The 27,164-nt window shown below is 37.2% G+C and overlaps 1 protein-coding gene across 4 annotated transcripts in view; it reads left to right on the forward strand.

Annotated features, from left to right (window-relative positions):
• Nucleotides 1-27,164, forward strand: part of DLGAP2 (DLG associated protein 2) — a 467,574-nt gene that overhangs the window by 156,620 nt on the left and 283,790 nt on the right. The window lies entirely within an intron of this gene.

Below are 27,164 nucleotides of genomic sequence, written 5' to 3' on the forward strand. Positions count from 1 at the left end.
CAACTGTGCTTGTGTTGTAACACCATGTGATATCAAAGACTTTGTCACAGATGAGTTTAGAAAGGAAGGGAACAGAAATCTGGAAAAAGTAGATACAGGTGTTACGCATTTCTACACAGCTATATCAGACAGCTGTGCAGAGTGGGGAGGGAGAGAAATTCTTGCAGTCCTCAGTACTTGCCTCTAGTGTATAAATTGCCCTGGGTTATTTGTAGCATTTTCACCTTTCAAGCTTGGGAGTTGGGTAGGACAAGTGGGTGACAAGTACCATTATAGGAGAGACTAGAGGTTTCAGTAGCTGATGCTGAAGGGGGCTGGGGAGGGGGGGTGTTGGGGGTGCTGCCTTTCTCCCCTGATACTGCCCTAGGTCCTGATGCACCCGAGTCTCCTTGGGCTGGCGGTCCTACTGTGCTTAAAAGCTTCCGATGTCTCAGCTGGTCACGAATTTAACTATTCTTGGTTTTGAACCTGTTTATGTTATTGGTCTCATAAATATGTCATGGAAATGGGTTCTACAAATTAATTGCATTGTGTTTGTTTTAAACCTGCTGTTTGAGGTTTTTATTGGTTGCCTCAAGAACTTTTATTGTAAAAAGTGAATATTATTTCTTACAGAGGTGCTTATAAATGCCACCTTAAGATGTCTAATTATAGGCTGAAAAGCTGTGGTCTGTTTAGATTCCCCTCTGCTACATATATCTGATCACCCTCGTTGTCTCTCTTTGTACATTTTCTAGCTCTGCTATATTTCTTCAGTGTTTCTGATGAAAATGTTAAAGGTTTGTTGCCTTCTGAAGAGATGTCTCCCCTATCTCTCCTTGCTTGTGCTCACCATTTAGCCTTCCTTAACTTTTCTAAATATTTTTTTCATAGTTGTACTGAATGCTTAAATATTTCTACAGATAGCAGTTACATAAATATATGCATGGCAGCTGTGCACTTCAAGATGAATATATTATGGATGAAGAGCTTGAATTCCACAGCATTTGTACTATTTTTATTCAGGCACATCCTGAGAAGTTAGTATCAAATGGCCTAATTCTGTTCCAACTGAAGCTAAAACCAGTGAATTAAACCAGAAACTCCTCCTGGTTTCAGTGGTATCAGGATTCATCTCACCTGCTAGTGAACAGAACTTGACACTGTTTTTAGAATTGTTCTGAACTGTGCATATTGCACAATAAACATTGTGCATATTAACAAGTACAACCTTTAATCTTATGCCGGAAAGAAAACTTAAGGCAGAGGAAATGCAATTGTTTAGAGGATGCGATATTAGGATTGAGGAGAGGCTCGAAGATGGGGATGGTGGTGCAACAGGAGGTGCAAGAAGTGTGCCGGGAGAGCGGGCTGGCAGCATGCCCTGTGGTCCACCACCAGAAGCTGAGGGGGGCCGTGGTGCCGATACATAGTCAGATGTGCTGAGGTCAGAATTTCTTCAGCCTTAGATACCAAAGTCCTGTGAACAGGAATTTGGCATCCCAAGGCACCTCTGGAATTGTTGGGACAGAAACAGAAGTAAAGGGCTAGGTAGAAATGACATTTAAGGACAGACCAGGCATCTGGTGACTTTAGCAGTCTTTATTTTGTTTTGTATAGATTAATGGAAAGCATTCTCCTCAGACAGTTTTTAAAACATGACCTATATCTGAAAGAATTTTAAATAAATAATTGATATGGCAATTTCATCAAAACTCTATCACTATGCAAAAGTATCCAACCAAGAAATTAAACATAAGGGTATCTTTTTCAGTACCTGGCATCTGTACTTGTGCTCTCTTTTCTGGGGAAGTTTTGAACAGTGAATGGGTTCCTTTTAGGCTGATACAGTTTAATATGGGACCAGAAGAAGAAACATATGTTTAAAAGAGGTTCTATATGGAAAATTATTTTCTTCGACATTTTTCTTTAAGTCAGATGCCTTTGCTCATTGATAATGGAATAAAATAGAGCTAGGATCTCAAAGGGGCAAGACCCAAGTTGCTAAAAATTCCATATATAAAAATTCAGCCTTTACTTGGAAACCAGAAACAGCCCATACAAGTTAATACATTGGTATTAATTTACCAGGTATGTTGCATCAGCTTCACTTCCCCATGGATGTGAGATGTAGAGTGCCATGAAGAAATCCAGACTGGCAGTAGTAAAGCTATGCACAGTAGCTCTTCTGGAAGAAAACCGGACTCTTATTGCATATTTGATAGTTTAACAGAATGTGCAAACAGAGTGAATCTAACCAGCTGCTAACAAACTAGAGTAACAAACAACAAATACACTCTTTTATCAGGTGTCACTATGAGCCTTGCTGTATCCTCTGACTAGCCAGGCAATACTTTTGTCTTATATGGAGCAAGTCTTGGTAATATTTCAGCTAGTGTTCACCCAAATGCAACTGGATTAGACTGAATGGAAAATATACAGATTTAAGGACCCTTGGACATTACTTTTGACAATAGTTCTACTGGTAACTGGCAATACTAGAGAGGCTTTCTAACTGCATAGTATCGCCTTTTGCCAAATTTTGTCCCCTTCCCCTCTCCCATGTCGTACCAACAGTACACCTTGTCCCTCTTACTGTGTGTGACCAATCCCATGCATTAAGCATCCTCAGATACCTACATTTTTCAGTCTCCAAGCAATTGTCTTTCTCCATGACCACTGGGCGTAGCTAATAGATAAATGCAGACAAGAGAGGAGAAAAGCATTGAAGGCAAATCCTTCATGGTAGATAACATCTCACCCTAGGTAAAAAGGTTTAAATGATGAGTAGACTAGCAAAAGTAGAAAGCAAAACGTCATTTCTTCTATCTTCTTCCTTCTGAGGTCCTTCAGCCAAAGGAAGGAAAGATCCTCTGTTCTCTGCAACCATTTATATCCCTGCAGGGGATGCTTCCCTCTCCCTCAGGGAGCCCTTCCCCTTCCCCAGTAGTCCCTTTCTGGCCAAGAATTCTGTGTGAGAGCAGTTCTGTAGCCACAGCAGCTGTTGGAAAACCACAGAGTTCCTAGCAATAGATGTCTGAACTTCATCTCTTTGCTTTTCATCATTGTTATGAATACAGATAAAAGTAAAAACAAGTTCCTTTAATATGTTCATTTTCTTTTTTACAGATGTTATTTAAAAAATATTACTATGTGATGAAGTGCATTACAAATGGCCAGTCATTACTAGATTGCTTTCCTGTCCTTGCACATTTATAGGCATTGTTCAATAAGAATTTCACACATGGCTCCCCATGTTGGCGATTCTGGGGCAACACAGGTGCCACCGCCAGGAGAGAAGGCACCGGTCTGCTTTCTGGTTAAAATAATTTTTCTTTTTCTTCGAAAGAGTGTAAAGTTAGAGTAGAAAGGAATGAAGGAAGTACTGAAAACTGTTTAATACCTCTTAGAAGACTTACTGATTTTTATTTTTACAGAAAAAGTGTTTCTAAGTCGAGGAAGAAACTTCAGCACCAAATTTGAGATGAACTTTGCCAAATTTCTTAACAAATGAAATAACAAGTGTTTTAAATAATAGCTTTCATGAACCCAAGAAGAGTTAAATATTTAGATTTTCAATGGCTTCCAGATTTTGGGTGCTTACACTGTTATTTTAGGTGTGTAGCACACTATAACTTAGATATGAATATTAAATGACTAATGACAAACATATATCCTGAATTTTGTGGCCCTGTCAAGGTGTAAGGAAAAGGAGCCTTCCTCGCACCCAGAGAGTCTCTTGAGCTCTCCTGAGCTATACAAGGATAGGAAAGTGATTTTTCACTGTAAGCTGAATGAAGGAGTAAGGAATGGATCTCAAGGAAGCTATGCTTCCTAATTCTCTTACAATGTCTGTGGCAGGCTCTGTGTAGAAGAAGGGATCTGCTGTTGGCTTGAGTCAGTGAAGCAGTATTGTTCCTTGGAACAACGAAGGAGTTCAGTTTTGGAATAGTTTGCTTCCTCTACAGTTTGGCTAAGCATGCTACCTACAGATAGCCCAGAAGAAACCACAAACTGCATCTGAAAAGGTAAACTATGCAGGGAAACAGGAGAAAGCTATTTTGATGGAAAAACAGCTTATGCACTATTATTTTAGAGTTATATACATTGAATAATATGGTAGTACTGAAATACCTTTTTGACCATACAGTGACCTCTAAATTGTATGTACAGAACTGGTTATTTCAAGCATTGGCCAGTTATCCCACTTCAGTGTGGTATTCAGTAAGAGAAGGATTAGTAAAGAAAAGAATGTGGATTAAGTCCAGTTAAGAATCGTCTTTCAAAGAAAAAAAAGGAAGTGGATATATATTTTTATCATCTTTATTTAATGAAATTGCCTAGACTGAAAAAGTGTTGTTCCATGCCGACATTTTTCTGAGAAAGTTGCCTTGCTAATGCAATAATAGCATTAACTTTTGTGTACTGTCAAGCCTAAGATTCTCAGGCAAGAAATACCATACTGACCTCCAGTGTCATCTCAAGGATATCTATGAGCTCCTACCTGTTCAGTTCACTTCTGAGACCACAATCATGATTTGAACTTTTATGTTGGGGGTTCGTGTTCAACAAAAGTTTTAAAGTGTAGTTATTTCATAGAATCACAGAATGGTTAAAGTTGGAAGGGTCCGCTGGAGCTCATCTAGTCCAACCCCTCCTGCTCAAAGCAGGCTGCTTTGGATAGTTTTTGAAAGGTTTTGGATATCTCCAAGGATAGAGACTTCACAACCTCTCTGGGCAACCTGTTCTGGTGTTTGACCACCCTCACTGTAAAGAAGTTTTTTCTTATGTTTAAGTGGAATTTCCTGTATGTCAGTTTGTGCCCGTTGTCTCTCATCCTCTTCACTAGCTACTACTGAGAAGACTCTTGCTCTGTAATCTTTACACCCTCCCATGAGATATTTATACACATTGATAAGATAACCGCTGAGCCTTCTCTTCTCCAGGCTGAACAATCCCAGCTCTCTCAGCCTCTCCTTATATGTTAGATGCTTTAGCCCCTTCATCATCTTTATGGCCCTTCACTGGACTTGCTCCAATATCTCCATGTCTCTCTTGTACTGTGGAGTCCAGAACTGGACACAGCACTCCAGGTGTGGCCTCACCAGTGCTGAGTAGAGGGGAAGGATCACCTCCCTGAACCTGCTGGCAATGCTCTTCCTAATGCAGCACAGGACACTGTTGGCCTGCTTTGCTGCAAGGGTGCATTGCTGGCTCATGTTCAATTTGTCGTCCACCAGGACCTCCAGGTCCTTTTCTGCCAAGTTGCTTTCCAGCCATTTGGCTCTCGGCCTGTTTTGGTACCTGAGTTTATTCCTCCCCAGCTGCAGGACTTTGCATTTCCCTTTTTTGACCTTAATGAGATTTCTGTTCGCAATTTCTCCAGCCTTTTGACCTCCATCTGAATGGCACACAACCATACTTCCAGAATCTAGCTGTTCTTGTGTATCTGGTGGAGGATAGTTACAAACAAATGAGAGGCTATTCCAGTTATAAACTCCCGTGTATTCCCTCTGTAAAGAATTTATCTGAGCACAATAAGTTTGTAGATACAGTTAACCAAAATCTGTGTGTTGCAATGAGATCGTAAATTATATCAACGAAAACAGTTTTTTCCAACACATCTATATTTAATTGAATATCATAAGACTTTCAGATCCTTCAGCACCTAGTCTCTCAGTGAGCCAAGGCAAAGACTGGTGTCTGCCAACTAGCGTATATGAGGTGAGTGAACTCAGGCCTGTACAGAATGTCTGCAGCAAGGAAGGCTAATGATGGAAAATCAAGACCGATCATTTAAGGGGCTGGTTGGAAACATGCAGAAAGAAAGGACACAGACCATCATGTCATGAAAACATCATATCTTCATCAAGAGGGACAGATTGTATACCAAATACAAATTTCAATGCTAAGTGCTAAAACATACTAGACATTTTTGAGGGACATTTGTAAACTACAGAAAATTGCGCTACTTATGATGCAAAGGGAAGAACATATATATGAAATTATTGTCTTCATTCTATTCTTTAGTTTAAATCTGGGACAATAATCTTTCTTTTTAAAAAATAAGCAGAACAGAATAGGTAGAAAGTAAACATGAGCAAAAATTAGAATTTGGTGCTTTACTTTCCTTCAGTGCCTTTGCAAAGAGGTCAAATCAATCCTTTACATTCAACGTGTTTTCTAAACAAGTTCAATGGGTCCCAGTCCCTCAATTGAATTCAAACCCAGTAACTTGCAAGACTGCAAATCAGGTACTGTGTAATTTTGGATTGTTTCAGGGTAATTTAGGACCTGGATTCTCCCAGTAGCTTTGTAGAGTGTCAGCAATGACCTATATCACCATGCTTCTGCCAGCATTATATCTTACTGCAAGAGAACCCTCATGTGCTGATCATCTCATGGAAGTCCGAGTGGCAGATAAGGCCAGTCTCTAGGACAATAATGTTCAGCTGTATTTCATGACCCAGGAAGCCATCCACATCATGATCCAGATTGATACAGAGTAAAGCACAAAGGCAGCCACAGTGCATTATTTACACAGTGTTGATGCCTCTAGGTGGATGAAGATTTTTGACTTGTCTTCTGGTACACATTCATAGAGAATGTTTTGCTAGGAAAATCTATTTATATTCACATTTACTATTCTCCACAATAATCTTTTCTCCACTTACGAAAAAAAAGTAGCCAACTGTTTTTGTCATTGTAATTCACAAGCTTAGATCATTCTACAGGACTACATAGTGCAATGGATAAACATCCAACATGGTTTCTTTCATTTCTGTTAGTATTTTAGCAGCCATCAGTGCTCTCACCAGAGTAACGCTGAATAATACTTCACAAATGTGGATGGCTGGAAGCCATTATATCATAAGCAGGTGATGGGTGATATATTTGATTGTTACCTGTAAGAAACTCTTGTATGTAACAGATTAATATTTTTTTTCCTCTTTGAAGAGGAATTAAAGATTACCCTGTGGTTGCATGATGGCGTGAAGATGGAGAATAGCCTAGATTTATTCCAGGTACTTTTTTTCAGCTAAAAACTGGTTTCTGCAGTCTCCCTATGCTGTCAGTGGGAGGCTCATCTCTCTCTCACCCCATTGGCTGTAGAGGAAAGGAAGATTTCCAGCTTCCATCTTAGGGAAATGCTCAAGGTTAGGTGGAAAGAACTGAAACTGATAACTGCTTTAACAGGATTAGTCATGTCACCATCTAATAACTTAGCCTTCTAAATGGATAGGTAAGGGTGAGCTGTGCAATTTTAACTACAGAGAATCCGTTCATATGTTGTAATTTCACTGAATGTTAATGCTATTCTGACTTCAGCTGTAAGGAAAGTAAGTGTTCTGATCCCTTTGACAGCAATTTTGAGTGGCAAAGATATTATTAGGCAGAAATCTCTGTAAACTAAATGGTTTAAAGTTTTAAGACTTCTCTGTTGTTGCAACAATACCACAAGTGATAAAAATTAATTTTGCTCTAATAACTAATAATACTTACTGAAAGATGTAAGGGAAGCTAGGGCTCTGCCTTGCTGTAGGAATATTGTTTTACATTGATTTTGAGGGACATGAGTCATATCTGATCCTGAATTTCTCTTTTTCACTCCACTGTACAAGTTATGCTTTATAATTTTGCTCGTCCTATTTTGCTGAAAATAATTTTTCTGTCACTGTGCCAGTGCCACTGAAGATAACAGAAGTCCTTTTCATGTATGCCTTCATCTGACTGGTAAATTATTTGGATAATATATAGTGAGATAACAAGGAATTTTTTTGATATTTTTGTGTATTTATCTGTGCAGGTGTACATGTATTAATGTCAGGTTTATTCTGACTCATTCACATCCATCCTGAAAAGCTTGTTTCCTGATTCAAAGATATATTGATATATATCAGTGCTGCAAAAATGGCAGCAAAATATATTTTCAGCTATTTTATAAAGCTTCTAACCATCTTAAATGTTTCAATCAGATCAAATTATCAAAATTATCAAAAATGTATTCTATGAATACATCTACTAAATATGCATTTGATTTGCATGCCCTTGCATGAGAACATATTTTTGTGAGTCTGTCTGTCATATAGAATCACTGCAAAAAAAGGATATGATGTTTAAATCCTTTAAGTTATTGCATACTCATACAGAATTACTGTCTCCACCTCCAAATGCAAAGAAATACCAAGGACCTGAAAGTTAAAAGTTCTCATGTCAAAATGTATGATAAACCCCATGCTGAAGACTCAACGGTGTGATGGTAAGGTCTGACATGTTGTACTAAGGATAATTCATTTCTGTAGACCAAAATTTCTCTTATTCATTCTAGGGTGACTTGCATCTTACTAAAACTGTTGAACTTTGGTTAAGTAGGTAGATTAAGAGGATAACCTAACAAATAAGTACAAATTCTATTTCTGAGGAGTATCTTTACATGTTTTTTTTTTTAGTTATCATTGTTGCAAGAAGACAGGTGTTTTGATATGTTTTAAGTCTGCAGTAACCATCAGCATCTTCCTTTCTTTCAATTATTTCCTTTGTGTTTTCTCCCAAGCTGCAAAGTTATTTTTTTTCTTGGGTGAATAGTTTCCATTGGTTTCTTTACAGCTGGACTTTGCTTTTGTTTTCACAGACTTCTTTACCTAGCAAGAGCTCATTCTAGCAGTAAAAGAAAGGAATTATCTGGGAGAGTAGGAAGCTTGAGCGTGTTAATTTATTTTCCAGTCCTCTTTAGCATATTTTACTAAAAAGCAGATGCTTCAAATATTAGAGCTCCAAAACACATTGTCACGTGACATAAACTTGAACAAACATTAAAAGCTATCAAAGCTGATAAAACTGTATGAAGTACACTTTCAAGTTTGTTCTCTTCATGCTCTCACAACAGTTTAGAGATTTCCCTACTAGTCTACCCTTTAGAATTTTTAGTCTATATTGGTATAAAAATGGCAATAAATGACCACTGAGAAAAATAAAGTGCTGGTTATTAAACAAGTTTTCATCCTGACATACATCATCTTTCCTTCCAATCTTACCAACGTTTGACTAGAACAACCGGCATAACCAGGGTATAGCTTTAAAATGACGATGCTGTAAAACATTCTTTAAAACAACTCTAAACAAAGGTGTCTATGATAGAAGTAAAAAAGTATATTGAAGGACAGTGTAAGTATATACTAGAGGGCTGATAAAATAGGATCACTTAGGTTCAACGCTTTCAGATTTCTTATAAGAAATAGATATATGGAAAGTAGGAAAAGAATTCAGAATAAGGTTTAAAATCAAATCAAATCAAAGATGTATTAATGCATATGCTGTCTAAGCATAGATGCTGCAGGGAAAACAATTGCTGCACCATCATAGGTTCAGTTAGTCACTGGATATTTCAGATAGTATGTCAGGGGAGTCTGTGTTATAGAGAGCTCATTATGAAACAATTTCAGAGGTGAGATGTAAAAATATGGCATATGGATTTAAGTGAAGAATAATTATTAACTTTTCAATATTCTTCGAAAGCACAAAGGCTGGCTATTTTTAGTTTTTTTATGTTTATGAATAAATGGCATTTTCATTAGTTATCATTGCTAAACAGCAATGAAACAAGTCAAGCAATAATTACAAAAATATTGGTGATACTTCTTGAATACTGAACTGACCCTGCAGGACTGCACATAATTGCGCTAGAAGAATAATAGCCTCACAAATCTTGAAGGAATGTGTATGCTGAGAATATGAAGATACCACCTGGCCAGTGGTAGATCTTCAGAGATTTCGGGGATGTGCTTTCAAAGGAGATATGCAAGCTGTGAAGCTGATGATTCACAGCTAAGAGAACATCCCTTAGCTGGTTAAACCATCTAATCTCTCTCACTGCAGCACAAAAATTGTCACCCTGATATGTTTTCCTAATGCTTTATCCAGTTTATAAATGACACAAGAATTTAAAGGCTTCCATACTTTTATAAAGAGATTATTTTACAGTCCAACAAATTCCATGGCTAGATACGGCTTCCTAATAAACTTATATTAGTCTCAGCTCAGTGTCTCCAAAAAGGGGCAAATCCCCTGCCCAAAAAAAGAAAAACAGTAGACAAGAGACCTCTTACATTCAATTAAAAGAAAGGAGGCACAACTTCAGTGTTACACCTTCATATATATTATTGTTCTTAAAATCATTGGTGTAAAATAGAAAAGGTTAATTTATTTTTGTTCTCATTAATGGTCTTGATTAAAATCTTGGTAAATATATATCCATGTCTTGCAATGTGGCAGAATGTCATTGTACTCCCTTCCGGGGGTTTGTGCTCACATGCCTTATGCATGCAGCACTGAGTCTGTGTTACTGACAGTCTTATGTTTCTCTTATTGGTTTATGCTTTCCAAGAGGAATATGTTTTGTGTATTTATGACAATATGCACTTTCAAATTCTCTAAAATTTGTTATACTCTGTGTCAGGTTTCCTTATGATAACCAATTATCTTTGACATATAGCCTTATCGAATGCTTCTTGAAAAATGCATACTGTCCACGTCATTCTCTTATCTATCACGGCAGCATTATCTTCAAAGAGTTCTATAGACTTAGTTATGCAAGACATTCCCATTATACATTCATATTGGCTGACTCTAATGGAATTAAGCTTTGCTTAGTACTCCCTTGCCAGTTGCTACGAAATTGTTTTCAATATGCATTAAGAAATGTTAAGCTAGCTGGTGATTATTTATTTTGCCCTATCTCATGACTTCTTTGAATAGTGGTGCTGTGGTCTCAACTTTTCAGTCCTTCAGGAATTGGATCTGCTGTCACAGAATATTGACTGCGAGAGCTCAATAAATGCTTTACTAATTGGAAGGCAGTAGTAAGCAAATCACACTGATGTACTTAAATGACAGAAACACAGAAAGAAATGGCGAATTTCAGACAGTGCAAGAGAGGAGTCTAAAATTTAGAGGAAAATTGTCAGTATCAATAATTAGAAAACTACAAGAATGCTAAAGAAAATTAACTTGATGATGCTGTAAATATCATACCTTTAAAATAAGGTCCTGAGGGCCTGGAGAACTTCAAAAAAATTTTCATTGCTTTTAGGAGTAGGAGGGTTATGTTTGTTATATTCCTTATTTTTATGTCATTGGCATAATTGCATTTTAATACTTGAATTATACTTATTAGTAGATTATCAACTTAAGTGTTTTGAAGTGAAATGCAGTATATAGATATAAAGCTAGATATGTTAGCTGATTATTAATGGTGTATCATCAAGGCTATTGCCTCAAAAACAAATGTCTAATGGTAAATAATAGAATGCCTGAAAATAATACAAAATGGGAAATAAAAAGAGACTTAAAGACATGGTAGAGGTAATAATCATCTTTCTTATCTATGTGAGGACAGTTTACCAGCAATACAGTCATTATATGGCAGAGTGAAAAGAAGTAAATGGTAGAGATTTGCTGTACAGCTTTGAAATGGAACCATACCTTTGCATTCATGTTCATCATCTTGCAGGGAAGAAATAGCTCAGAAAAAAGATACATTTTGTTAGGAGATAAAATAGAATGTTGTACTAAAGGTCTTCTCCCACAACTCATGATAAAGCTGAGCAAGTGAAATAAACATAGATTTTGCATTGAAGAAGCAGAAAAAATCCATGTTTGTAGAGAGGGAAATTCATATTCTTTTCAAATATTGGAGAATATGCTTTAGTTTCCAGTAGCAACTGGATCTATTGTGATATGTGTGATATAAATCTCAAAAAAAAAAGAAAAGTAAGCAAGACTTTGGAAGGCTGTATATCACCTACACTATGAAGCACTGCGAAATAATCCATTGATTATATAGTGGGAGTATGGTTAGATACTGTAAACGTAATGAATAATTTGGTGAAAAGTGGATATTGTTTTCTTGCAAAACTCTCCCAGTAGACAAATAACCAGTTTGTCTCCTAAACTGAGAACTAAATCATTACTAGTAAGTTGAGTGCTGTAACTTTAGCAAATTATAGATCTTTCTTTCTTCTCACTTAAATCAGTGGGAATCCTGATCTGCTGAGGTTTGGTTAGCTCTGTGTTGTTCACAGAAATGAGTTATATTTAGATTTTTGTGGGAACCACAATTAAGAGAAACCTAAATTAGCTACATCTCACATTTACTTGTTACTTTAGAACTGTAGATTTATTTGGCTATTATGTAAAATATAGAACACAGTATTTACAACAGAAGAGGTAAGTGAAATAATGTTACATGACTTTTGTTAGCTTTCTTCGTAGTGAAAGAGGGTATATATCAATTTGTTTAGAAGACAAATAGTTTCAGAATAAATCCCATAAATTGCCGAGAGGTGACACATCATCTGGAGTTTTTTTTCTCAGATTATTATATTTATTGCATTGAGTTGACCTCTTAATGTCTTTAAGAGAGAAGCTGGGAACTAAGGTAAAAAGAAAGTTAAAGAACAATTTTCTCCATTAAATATTTAACAAATTTGATGATCGTGTAATCTGAGTATATACAAGCATGAATTCTGATTGAGTCAGCCATATGCTTTCAGATCCATATCATGTATCATCCAGGCAGTGAAAAACTTAAAACTGGATCTGATTTTTCCATCAGATATTGAGAAACAATTTCAAAGGTTTGTCACATTCTTTAGAAAGGGTCTTTCTTCTTAGTTTTCTGTTAAAAATGCATGTCACGTAGGCATCCAAACCATTATGGTGGTGATGGCATAAAAACTATTCATTAAGTCCAGATAATGCAAGGAAAATCGAAGAAGCAACTTTTTTCCTTTTATTTTCTAGAGTTTGGTTTATATAAATATGTGTGTGTATATATATATGTATATATTCATTCATGCATGTCTAACATTGGCAAAATACTTTTCAGTGAAATACTTCACTTAATGTACACATCCACCTTATGTTTACCAGCTGTAAAAAGAATGCAGAAGACAGTTGGTAGTATTAGCATCAGATCTCATATTGGCAGGGAAAAATTGATTCTTGCTAGCACGTTATGCATTCTCAGGAGTCATCTTCTGTGTAAATGACTGTAGTGCCCCTGAGGGCTGCCAGGCTGCCAGTGCTCTCCACTCTGGTCTTCTCCCAGGCTCTGCCCAGCACAGGGGGCACCTCTGCAACTACCCGCCCTTCGTCCTGCGCTGCCGGGATGAGAGACAAATCCCCATGTCAGGGTTGTCTCTCTCCTCTCCCCGGGACATTTTAGGGTTAACTTGCAATTTTAGGGGAATTTGCAATTAGAGTCCATTTGTCAAATTACAGCTCTCTGAAACAGGAGGGAATTGTTACATTACCTAACCTATTCTTTTCTTTTGAAAGTTTATTCCTTACTGCCTTTTTTCTAGTGTTTTGTTTCATTAAAGTTAAGGTGTTTTGTAGCAGAAACTTTGATCTTTCTGAAAGAGAAACAACCCTAAACACTAGTGGTTTTTACCGACTACTAGGGAAATTCATACTTCACAGATTTTCTTTGGTTTGGGTATGAATTTTCAAATGCTGAACATTTTCAGAAAGGGAGATTTTATTTCAGATTTATATGCATGCCATACATTTAGGAAACCCAAACTCTGGCTTCACAACAAAGTTACTGGTGAAACTTCAGTAACTTGTTACTGAATGTTCTTTTCCTAATAACTTTATAGAGCTCCCTTCTGCATTGTTATTATTATTACATACACACTTATGCAGAACAGAATGATTTTGCCTACCAACTGAGTTAATTTTGGAAACAAAATGGGCCTACAGCACCTAGCTGGATAGGAACAATAATTATACTGTTTTAAAGCCATGAAAAGCACTTATTTCTAGAGCCTGATAAAATATCAGGATAAAATGCCTAAGAATTAGAGTGGTGCTATTACCTTCTGCCATATTTTAATTCAGTTACTTGTCTGGTTGTTAAAGAAGCTTTTGTTTACATTGTCGTAGTTTATTTGGATATCAAGATTCAGATTGTTGTTTTGCTGAGTAAGTAAAAAGGAAAAATATACTTCTGTGATTTGTATTATGGCAGTTTATATGATTTACCATATTACATTTTTTACTATAGTTTCATTGTTTTTTGAAAGAAAGGCAGAAGAACATTGTAAAAGGAAAGGGTACAAGACAATGAAGACATTTTTATCAATACTTTTCTTTCTCTCATGGCTGACACTTTTGAGGCAGGCAGTCAGCAACTCCTATAGTAGTTGACAAACTGGTAGAGTCCCTTTAGCTTTTCCAATGTAGTAGTGACTATTCTTTAGTCCTAGTATTAGGGCAAATTTCTTTACTACCTCAATATTTCCTTCAGTATTAACACAGGGGGAGTCACAGAATCACAGAATGGTTCAAGGGACCTGTGGAGATCATCTAGTCCAAATGCCTGCTCAAGCAGGGTCACCTAGAGCATGTTGCCCAGGATCATGTCCAGATGGCTTTCAACTATCTCCAAGGAAGGAGACTCCAAAACCTCTCTGGGCAACCTCTTCCAGTGCTCTGTCACCCTCACAGTAACAAAGTTTTTCCTCATGTTCAGATGGAGTCCTTCAGTTTAGATCTCATCTTGACAGTGGTTCAGAGTGTTTCAAGCTTCTTCATACAAGACATTAATAAATAGCTTAAAAGGCAGTGTGTGCACTCCTTATTCAGTCAGAGTACTCCCTTCCCTCCCTTATTTGACCTTTATAGCAAATATTTGATAAAACAAGTTAAGCTCTTCACATAGATTTCATTGTTTATGCCTTGTTTAGCTGCATCTCCTTAGCTGATCCCTTTGTCTCTTTCTGCCTGTTTTCCCAGGAACAATGATTACTTCTTTCATATCCTGTTCTAGTTGTGGCTTTCATCAAGTTCATTACAAGAACACTGTAAAAGTCAATGTGAATAGTGTGAAAAGTTCCATCAAATATGTGTTAAATCAGTGGAGAAAAGCAGCAAGTGAAAGCTCTTAAATTGGAGATTGATCCAATCAATTATTTTGAGTTTTGTCTGTGTGGAGACTGAAGATCCACCAGGAATGAATACTTTTTCTCAAAATCTCCATGTCTATTTAATATATTTTTGGTGACTAGCATGCCATTGTATGGGTGGCATCATAACAAATGGGAAATTCCAACTTTGGAAATAAGTAACTAGTCTTGCTATAGTAGTGATAAGCAACATAGTGTTAAGTTAAAAATTTGGACTTTCTCATTCTTAAGATTAAATTCATTATGGTGAAAGTTAAAAAAAAACAGGTAAAAGCAGCTGCAAATACTTTTAGACCAGTTTTGTATCTATCTTTCCATTAAGTACAGTGGAATTGAATATACAACAACTTCAGTGCCAGAGTGGATTTAAAAAACAGATGCCATTAGAAATACATTTTTGGCATCATGTATTAAATTATGAAAACATAATGGCAGCAAATGGTGGAGTTAACCATGATTTATAACATGAGCTACACAAAAAGAATGTTTTTTGCTAGCTGGACGTCTGTAAAGTTGTTACCATGGCCTGCATAGGTTTTTATTAAAGTTATGGTATGAAAGCTGTAGCATATTGCGATAATGCAGCTTCAAAAATAATGCACGATTTTGAAGGCATGGAATTTCTTACGCTCTTGAAGCAAAGGGACTTTAATATGAAATTATTCATATATTATCCTTCCTTTCCATCAAAGTTTTTTCAGGATTTCTGCTTTTCACACTCATCTCTATTACTCTTTTAAATTATCCTTAAGAGAATTATCCACACACTTCAGGCATATAACATAATCAGTAGCACTTACCACACAGCTCTGTCCACTTTTTCTAGAAGACATAGCCATGTGTAAACAGAGTTTTTAGTAGCTTTGTGTTTGCATTCTAGCCACGATCCCCCAGAATATTTCACCTAGTCACTAGGGCTCTGTGCAGAAGCACTGGTTTGCCATCAGACAGTCACTTGCAGGATTCAGACCAGAAAACTAAGCTGATTTTAACTGGATGCCGGGACGTTTGTGAGGAGCAGTGGCTCAATGGTCCAGGCGCTGGCCCTTAGGATGTGAGGTCCTGAGCCTGTTCCTGAGAAGTGCTGAGCCTGTTCCTGAGAAGTGCTACGGTCTGTGTGACACCAGATCTAGTCTCTCTGCACCTTTTTGCCACATGTAAATAAGGCTGAGGAAAACTGAGATGATATAGTTGCAGGTAAGTACCTGGATAAGTACCTAAAATAGAAAGTACCATTTGTAATTTCTAAAGAGACTTGATGATGCTGAGGACTCTGTTATTTTTGAACCTGCCATTCTGCGTCACAGATTTTTCACTAGATAGCTGAAGAATTCAATAGCCATCTGAAAATAATCTCCCTTCAGTGTAATATGATTTAATTTTGTCTTGCTTGATAAGCTTAATAATTTGTAATTGTTTGAAATTACATTGTACATTATTTTGACATATTCATCTATTAAAGGAGCTTTGTAATAACTATATGGTATTATATAGTTATTATATAGTTTTGTTATGGTAGCAATCAATAACCATACCACTGTATTTCTCAGAAAGACGCTCCTGAGATATTCAGAGATACCTCAAGTTTTCCATTCAGAATTTTGCTAAGCAAATGCATTTATATCTGCAGAAGAACCACAAGAACCACAAGAAGGACACTACTTTCTATATGTCATGCACATCAATGGTACTAATGGTTAGAGAGCTTGTAACGAACAAGTAGAATGTGTTTTCCTTTCATAAAGTTTTGGATAAATTAGCAAATAATAAAAGCTCTATTCTGTCAGTGGTATTGGAGGCTGATAAATTTGGGAAGAAGAGGACATTCTCAGGTCAAGGGTGCAAAATAGAGGACTGACATTCAGGACTCTTGGATTCTGTTGCCACTGCTGTCGTTCACCAGTTTTGTGATTCGGGGCAGGTCATTTCACCTGATCATTCCCTGTCTAGGAAAATAAAAAAAATAGCACTATATGCCTCTGTACAGAACTTGGTAATTTGTGAATAAAGGATAATACAGAGTTCTTGTTTTCTTGAAATTGTATGTTCATCAGTGTCCCATCAGTAAAATAATTTTCCAACATGATTTTTATGAAATTTGATTGTGATACGTGATGTTTTTCATGATTTGGGGATTGAAAGATGTGATGTAGGAGCAGAGCCTTTACAGTTGTTAATGTAATTTGGATAGATTGGTATGAGGAAATCTAGATAGATTATTAAATAGAAATGGGAAAATTTATCTACATATCTCCCATTATTTTATTTTTCATAGAGCAATTGTTTTTTACTCCCACTATTGACTCAGAAAAACAGCCTACCATCCATTTTGCAAATCAACCACTTCAGATCACATTCACAACCAATAGGACCACAAACTATAAATGAAATCTTTACAGTCTTTGCTGTCATCTGTTGAAGCAATACTTGTTCTTCAGGAAGACAAAATTATTGGACTAGAAAAATTAATCACAAAAGGCATTCTACCTCTTTATGGTTGTATAATGGTATAAAACGCTGGCCTTTCATAGAAATGATTTTTTTTCTTTTTTTTTTTTTTTGCTGTATGGTTGGGGATCTTGACAGACATTGCCAATTCTGCTAGTATTGAAAGGCAAAATGATATTAATGACACCAGAAACTGTGAAGAAATCTGTGTTGTTGCAGGTGAATAAAATTTGAATCACACTTTGTACCTTTTTCTAAACAACTCTGTGCATTTGGAGGCAGAGTAAATTCACATTCATCCCATAATGTAGCATCTTTCAATACCAGCTCAGTTTTCCTGAGAGTATCCCAGAAATTGCTAAAAGGCTCTGAGTCAGTTTCCATCAGTTGCATTCCCAAATTGCACAGCCGCTGGAGAAGGATAAGCCCTAAGTATTTTGCAAAGAAACTCTCCAAAGTTTTGAACTTAAAGGAGAAGTTTCATAATGGTAAAGTCAAAGTGCTGATTAAGCCAATCTGATATTTTATTTGTTTTACTTAAATGTTCGTTACCAATTCATAATATAATACACTTTGATTTTTTTAATCTTCCTTAGTCAGAATATCCTATTTAGTTTTCATAGAGAATCTTTCATTAGTCAAATGATTTGAAGATTTTCAGAACACGAGGACTTATCTACACATCTTCCTTTGCAAAAGAGATATAACTATATCTGCTTTGAAAATCTCATACTAGGATATTGCATTATTTCCTTTTTAAATAAATTATCTTTAAAACACTGGACCAAATTTTCTGTTTTCTACAGCATTAGTCAACAGGGAGTTTTCATGACTGAAATCAAGAGAATTTGCCTCTGAAAGGATATTTTTTCTGTATTTGCAATTACCTCTGCTAGTATGTTACCGTTAGACTGACATTTTTTAGTGTTACAGAATTGTACATATGCGGCATTCTTCTCAAACACTGCTTTGTATTTGCAGGACATTTTACACTAGCACATGGTAAGGAGACATGTCAAGCCAGTGTTACAGTAATTTGATTCTCTAAGCCTTATTGCAATAACCCATGCCATCTAGAGCTGATGAGGAACCTGAACTCTTTGATCACAGTAATATTCTTTAGACAATTGCTTTTTTAAAAGTATATGTTTGGAAATTAATGCTAGCTATGACAGCCTTTATTGGGTGCACTTGAAATGGTTTCAGGTTGACTAGTGTCCAAATGAAAAGTGCATGTGTGAAGACCAAATACTGTTATTGACAATTCATACCAGAAAGCAGCATCTAAGACACTGTCAAATGTACAGTTCTGGCTGTGCAATTGCACCGATTGCTGGGACAATTACCAATATCTCTATTTTAATGGGGTGTATTATTAGTTATCCCAGCTTGGACTCTCACTTCAATGCTTCACGGTCAGTTTACTGCTGACATTTGCTATGCTTTTCTTGCTTGGATTTTTTTGTATCAGGGATACTGCCTCATCTCTTTTCCTTTTTGATAGTAGGGAAAAGAATGAGGAAGCACATGGCTGGGTAAAGTGAATCTGTAGGAGATGCAGAGCATACTCAAGCTAGCCCTTTGTTATGGTTGTGTCTGTAAATGGTTCTATTCTAGTTTGTAAAGGAGATTATGCTCCTCATGGCAAAGTGTATTTTCTATTAAGCTTTCATTGAGAACTGAGAACTGTGGGAGAGTCCAAAATTGCCAGAGCTTTGAGGTAGTGCTGCCTGAGGCTTTTCCATAGAAAGAGCTCACCAAAGAGGATCCAGCGGACTTTTAAGTTCAAAAAGCCAGGTTCTCTTAGGCTACGAACTGGAATAATTAATAAAAATAGAGAAAACTCCCAAGTGGGGAGGTGAAGCAGAACAGAAATATAAAAAGCTTTATAAACCAGTGTCCCCCTTCTCCCTTTGACCTTGTAGGAAGATCTTTGCTTTCAGTCAACTTACTCACTGTTGAGTCCCTACAAACTGACAGTCCGAGTTGGTCCTTAGTAGTAGCTCCTCTCGCTCTCTGCCCAGGCTTGGCTGCAGCTCTTCGCAGCTCTTCGCAGCCATTCAGGCTTTCTCTGAGCCGCAGGACACAGCTCCTTTGTGAGTGTGCGTGCGCGCTCTCTCTCTCTTTGCCTTTTCTGGTCTCTGCCCTGCAGTAACTGATACTGCTGCATTTCCCAAGGAAAAGTACAGTTTCTGCCACCTTCAGAGCCTTCCTACCTGACTGTCGTTCCTGTTAAAGGAATGAGAACTAGAAGACTAATGGAGAACAGACAAATTTAAACAGAATCATCAAAGGGAAAAGAAAGCACGTTTGCATCTCAAACAATACACATGTAGTTTGGCAGAGTGACAATGAAATTTCCCTTTTGTGCAATCATAATGACATGGCAGGTGCATTAGTTTATATATGCATACATAGTGCATGCAATTTGCCATGTGCCACTGTACATATCCAAAAGTTACGCTAATCCATTAACGTATGTGCTTGTTTACATTTTTATACTGACATTTCATAGTATATTCTGTTAGGAGATATTCTGCAAATCAGTTAAAATATATAAATAGATTTTTAAGGATATCAGAGGTCTAGAGGATACACAATGTCCTAATTGATAAAACATAAGTCCTTCAAAACGATGATGTAAAATTGTTTTTCTTGCTTGTTAATTGCTTTTGGGACCATTTAATGGCAGCCTGTCAGCTTAGTAAGTGGTGTCCCTACTGTCACCTTTCAAAGTGACAGGTTTGGAAGTTTAGGTGGATGGATGAAATTGAAATCGAAATGGAAATTACAAGAAACTTGCATGGACTGACCTCTTTTGAAGGAATAGTCTTTTTTTATACAGAAAAAAATATTTCATTTTGCTTATCTAAGAATTTCTCCTTTATTTAAAATAGTATTGAGGGTAATTTGACTTGAGAAATACTCTCAGAAGTATTTCTGAGTCCTTGAAAAGCAATTCATGATCCACTGCTTACCACACAGGAAATTCAGGTTTCCTTGTTTTTCGCTTGAGCTAAAAGATGAAGTTACTGTCATGGCATGGATTATTCTGACATGACAAAGATGCATGAATGCATGATACAAATGTCTGGAATCTATCCCTGTTCATTTATAAGTTGTTCTTGCAAACCTCCCTTTGGATATATATGCATTTAAAAAATGGGTGTGTGTAGTAGAATTAGAATAGGTACAAAATGACTAGATACTGCTTTTCAGACAGGTCTAGATGGTATTAGTGATCTATTGCATAAAAGTAGTTTGAGGGATGTTTCTGCTATTGGTCCTCCAGGCCATTTACTGCCCTTCACCCAATGCACCATCCTTATTAGTACTAGTGTTCATTTGTCTTCCCAGGGGGTGGTTTGCTGTTTTAGGCAAACTGACTTTTCAAATTCAATGCCTTCTGTCTTGAAAGGGCACAAGCAATTTACAGCCATATAAATGAAACAGTTTTTGGCGTCAGGTTTTCAGGATGTCTGGGAAGTGACACATGGTATGTCACACAAATTTTCTAGCCTGGAAGCTGGGAGAGTTCTTGCTGAAGTAGGTACTGTGCATAGAAAGTACCTAATTTGGAATACTTTTTCTCCTGTTAGATATATGGTTGTCAGTTTAACTATCTATGTATGAACAAGCTGAGTTGCTCGATTAATTTTTATTAGTATTCTTTGAATATCTGAATTTCACAATCTGTATGTTCAAATCAATAAGTTCAGCTATGTTGCAGAAACATAACAGGATATTTTGTCTTATTATAGTAATTGAGTCATATATCCACCTACTTGGCCAGGTCTTCCATTTATATGACTTAGCATAACTCTACTGAGCTTTAGCAACTGAATGAATAATAATAGTTCAGAATTGCCCCAATTGTTTAATTAAAATAAGAGATTTTAAAATCTTTACTACTGTATTTTATTTTACTTTGTCAGCTAAAACTTATCAAAATAAAAAATGGAGTTGGCATTGCTCTGTTTGAGGCCTAAGCTTGCATTCCTGCTTTGGTATAAGGACCAGGTCTCCCATTGCTTTATATCCAACTGCTCGTATTTTTGTAGCCTTAGATATTGGTTTATGTAGCATGTTCTATGGCAAGTTTCTTAGTTCTTGCATGGTAATTTCTCTTAGGAACCCTTATTTATTGAATCGGACACAAATTCTCAGGTGTATATGAGTTATCCCATTAAATCCAATCAAATCACTTAAGGCAGGTCCTAGTGCTTGTTGTTCATTGATATGCATAAGCTCATTCATGGCAACTGCAGTGCAGTTCCTTTGGATGCTGAGTGCCTTCTGTTCATACTGAAGTCAGTAGAAGTGTGGAAGGACTCCTCATCTCCATCTACGAAGATCATCCTTTTGCGCACACAGAATTATCAGGTTTCCTCTTTCTCACCCAGTTATTTTGAGGAAAGAAATTATTGGGCAAATAATTTAAGCAGTTTCCTGGCTGTACTTGCTATAATAATTCAAGCATGACATATTCTCTCCAGTGTTCTCTGCCATTTGGTAATACTTCCAATGGCAACATTTTTGGCTATTGCAAATTTTGTCACTTCCTGGCCTTAGAGTTATACTCTGAAAAAGTGTAAATATATGTTAGCATTATAAAATGATAAAGAAATATTTTTATGTTCCCTGTCATTGTCAATAGTAGTAACTTGGCTGTTCACGCTGTAAACCTTCCATTCAGTAAAATGTGCAGCTTTTGGTAATCTCTTAAATATTTTAAGACTGCCCTATGTTTAATCCTTTTGTACATCAAGTGCATTTAGCTTCTGCTAGCAATCAGTCTCAAGATCAGATCTAGTTATCCTTAACGTTGTAGATGTATTCATGAATTTAAATTAGAAATAATAAACAAACAAAGGAAAAACAACAAATCCTTCCAATGTGTGTTCCTAACCTGAGTGGGTGTTACTTCTACAGGGCTCCTTTTCCTCTCTGACTGCAGGTCTCTATGCATTGGCTACCACCATCTGTTGCGCGGTAGCAGTGATTGTACTGGTGATCTTTTTGCCTGAGGCTTGACTTTTCCCAGCCTTCTATGGAGCAGTGAATACACATTTCTAAGTACTATAAAATATGTATGATGAATTGCTTCTTTATTTCAGACAGGACTCAAATAGTATTCTTAGCCTGTAAAGATAGGTTCAAATGATGAATTCAGAAAATGTGAATGAGTATTCTCTGTAAGGCAGAAAACAATGTATGTTAAATGATATGGATTTAATAATCGGATAGTAGGAAGCAGAGACCATTTAGGAGAGGTGATGTTGAATAAAAAGTAGTTAGTATGACTGGATATTCTAGAGGAGGGGAAGCACACAAACAAAATCCAGCTTGAATGATAAAATATTTATTAAATAATCAGTTATGGCTGACAGTGCTTGCTTGGGGCATGTTGCTCTCTTAGCAGATGTTGTTTCTCTTGAGGAAGGTCTAAGTTGTTCCAAAACATTCAGGCATGTGGCTTTTTACATTCTGCGTGTATGGAGTATATGGGAGTTGTGGCTGGAGATCAAGGTTCAGCTTCTTGGTTCCACTCTTAACAATATAAAATTATCTGGTTTAGGTTATATTTACACTTGTTTTAAAGCTTCTGTGCTGCCAGGTAGTACAGTGGACCCCAGAGGATTTGAGAATTCAGAAATGAGGTTATTCAGTGTGGGCTAAGCTTTTCTGAGCTGGAAATTGAACCTGGGAGCATAGAAACTAAAAGAAAAGTCTTGTTATCTAGTTGTCAACAAAAGCAAATCCTTTCTCTGCTCTCTAGGCCACTGAATGCTACTCATCCATTGTATAGAGATGCAGTTTTAAAAATCACTCAAAGAGGCACCTGCTTATTATTATCCTTCTCTGTGATTCTTCCCCGTGTGGTGTACTATAACCATAAACACTGAAGCAAAAATTGTATGCTAGTCATAAGTTCTCAGGAGTTCATAAAGTGTCTGCTCCCATCAAAAGTACAGATCAGGTTTCAGAGTAAAGTTTCTCCCAGGAAAGACAGCATGGTTGTTACTACTTTTTCTGTTTTCTGAAGAATGAATTTATAACTTAAAAGGAAAAAAAAAAGATTTAGTGTAAACTCAATATTTTGAAGCAGAGAAAACAGATGTTAAGAGAGGACACATTTGAGAGAAGTGTTCTCAGGAGAAAACATACTAATAGATGTTGCAGTAAGAAAGGAAAGTTGGCCAGCCATGAAAGAGATCATAAATAACATAATATTTTTTTGTCTTCCACACAGCCTTCTGGTATATTACTTCAATATCTATCGTGCAAATCCAAAACACATTTTCTCTGTTGATTCTTCATGATCAGCTAGGAGAAGTTTATGCTACAAGAGAACATAAATATCACAAGATCACCAAGGCTGATGGTGAAGACAAGTGTGTTATGATTTCATCTAACCCCATTGGGGTGAGATTGCATTCTGGCAAATAGCTTTGATACAACAGAGGCTAATAACTGTACTCTCCATTTGACTATCATTTCCCTATGGTCTTTAAAGCTTATATTAAATATTATAACTGTGAAAAGGGCAATGCATTAAATAATGCAAAATGCTTTCAACTATAGATTGTGAAGTGCCTGCCAGGCAAATGTGATTCTTTGGGCATCTGTTAAAAGCTTAGTTCTACTAATTAACATGAGGAGAAGAGTTGTTTCCAGCTGTTGAGGGAGCAGTGTCTTTTGTGATGGGTTGCTTCAGTGGAAGAACAGTGGGAGCATGTTCTGTATATATTTAGTGGCTATCTCACCTAATAAAGTATTTATCTATTAATGTGCTAGTTAAAATGTTGCCTCTGCTTTGAGATAGAAAGCTTGTATTTAGTTCTGAAGCAAACAAAATGTTTGAGCTGTAGTTGTTCTTTCTCTTACACCTGACCTGTAAGTAATTAGAAAGAATCATTTTAAGATAGTTTTACATGACTCTTATAAAATAATATGCATTTACCTGTATGAGTATATTCAAACCTAATGGATGTTTCTTTTCTGTTATGAATCAATATATCAGGTTGTCCCAAAAAACTAAGTTACCAAGTTCTGACAGATCTCCCTGTGTCAAGCTCTCAGGACACTAAGACCACCTTAGGGCATATGGGCACATAGATCTCAGAGGCAGCTCAAGATCTAACTCTCACTTCTTAGCTAAATGCTATTTTCAGAAATAAACTAAAGTTATCCGACTTTGTTTTTCTAATGTCCTGAAACAAGCCCAGATAGTTTGCCACAGCCCTATGCTGAAAGGATGGTATTCTAGTTTCTAAATTTCTGTACGATGCTTTGCTTTTGCATAAAATTAAAAGCATTATTTCAAAATTCCTTGATGTGAACTCGGTTCTATTTATGGGGATGTAATCAAGTCTGAGGATATAAAGGTTGTTGCTTGTTTATTCTGATCACTTATGCTGTAATATACCAGTCTGAAAAAAAATGATCTTCATATCACACCAACCTATATGTCTTTAAGGGGCATGCACAGCTATAAGTGAGTAGAACTTACTTCACAATCCTAAGGATGCATCCGAAGAAGAATAATCCAGTTTGCTGTTTGCACACTCCAAATATATGTATGTTAAGTAAAAACACACAATTTTTACATGGTTCTTTTTCAAAATAGAACAGAGCATTTTTATGAAAGGGTCCTCATATGTCTTGTACTTTGAATATATAAAACAATCCTGGTATTTGTGATGAGTAAGAAGAGGAAAATCATCCTGTGTAACACCTGTTATTGACTGGTCATTACAATGATCTGAGTGTTTTGTTCTGTCTTTACTCTCTGCATTATGACTCCGGCGAAGAAAGCATAAAGCATATATGTAGTAGCAACTGAAATGGTAATTTTCACTTCAAAGCATAATGATAGCTTTTAGACATTATGGAAATTTTGAGCCTAAAAGGCACTCCCCAAAGGAAAACATGTGTTTCTCCCAGTTTATAAATTGGTCTTATTCAGTGTTTTTGCTAGGCTAGGTCTGCATAGATCAGTGCAGAAAATGTCAGGTTTACTCTGCCCACACCATAAGCCAGGCAAATGTGTGTGGCAGGTCTGGTAAAAAAGTTGCATTTTAGTGAGTGTGTCCAGCCTGGTAATCCACGCTGCGCAGAGGAGTGTGCTTGCTTGGCTACAGCACTGTTCCTTACCCCTGTAGACATGTCTGTGTGTCTGTGTTACTCCAGGACAACGTATCAAATTGCAAAGGTTTATATAAACTCATGCTGGAAAAAGAAGCACCCATACCATGACCTTCATAAAGAATTGCAAAGTTCACAGACAGGAAGGAGCCCTCAGAAAAGGCATCCAGTATTAATAGGGTGCCTCATGTTGTGAATCTTTCTCTTTCTGAGGTTTCCTTGTTGTAGGTCCATACATTGAAATGGACAGACACAAGCTAATATAAAACAAGAGATGCTTCCAGTGGTAGGGTGAAGTGTATGAAAGCTTGTGCCAGCATTCATGTGATACATAAGGTGAGTATTTCTGATGTGAACATGTTAACAGAGCAGAGGTGATACGGAGATGGTAAACAAAGATGTGAACGGGATCAAACTGTCTGGGCTGAATTGCATACTTCATAAGTCACGTGAGGGAAGTCAGTTTAAAGCTGCTGATTGTCTTACTTCAACCCAAGATGTAGAGTACATGGGTTAATGGAAACAGAAGCAGCTGTGTTTTAGCAAAATTGGAGATAGGAAGGTGAGTGAGAAAACAAGCTGATCTGATCCAACCAGCCACTTGGCAATTTCATAAGATACTCCGATCCATCATAAGATAGCTATGCAAAGCAGCAGTGTAGCAGGAACATGCCTGAGATACAGCCTGCCTCCCGTGGATGAGCAGGTTCAGTGAGTCACAAGGGCAGCCAAGCTGGATGAGGTGGGAGGCATCACCAAACTGCCAAACCCTTTGGAAACAGCCTGCTCATGAGATTGCACGGGCTCCTGACTCACAGCATGTCGAGCCACTTGTAGCAGAAAGGCGATGCAAATCCTGCGGTTGCTCAGCGATAAGAAGTCTGAGACCGATTGCCGCCACTGCAGGTACCAGAGGGTCCCCTGCTCCCGCTAGCACCTTCCAAGTCATCTCTGTCCTGACCGGTTACCTGGTAAATATGTTTTATGCTGTGAACAGCTCTACCTCGTATGTTTGTGTTCCTGGGTGATGCCAGTTGCAGTGCTGACAAGTTGTGCTCACTGTTAATGAGGATGTTTTAATGACATCTCCCTTTGATATAGTCACAGCACGTTCTGTTTAATACTAGCTAGCCGTGAATCTGTCTTCAGAGCGAATTTATATTGATGATGCAGTTGCCTTGAATTATGTTCTTCAGCTTTATGTGTTCTGTTTCTCCTCACCTTTTCTGTTTTGTAGCCTTGTTTTTGTGGCCTTGTTTCCTATGCAGGCTAGGTTTATGTGATCACTCTATCTAGTAGTCCCTTCCCTAATCATTATGAACCCGTGGCTAAATTTGACAGGAATAGCTCACTCACCATGGCAAGAGAAGGTGGAGAGAGTGCAAGATAGAAGGCAAGGATAGTTCAGTTAGAGTTATTTCTATCTGGTAGTACTCAACTGAATAACCAGCATGTGTGTACTGGCTAACACAACATCAAGGCTAAAAATGTTGATCCAAGGGCTTGGGAGTGTTGTAAAAGCTCTGTGGGGGAGGTAAATGCAGACCATGGAAATTCAGCGAAGAGACTGCAGTGTGACATGTGGGACGTGAGATGTGTACAGCGTGTAGGGGATGCTGT

This window comes from Dromaius novaehollandiae, chromosome 3 (assembly GCF_036370855.1).
Source record: "Dromaius novaehollandiae isolate bDroNov1 chromosome 3, bDroNov1.hap1, whole genome shotgun sequence".
NCBI lineage: Eukaryota > Metazoa > Chordata > Aves > Casuariiformes > Dromaiidae > Dromaius > Dromaius novaehollandiae.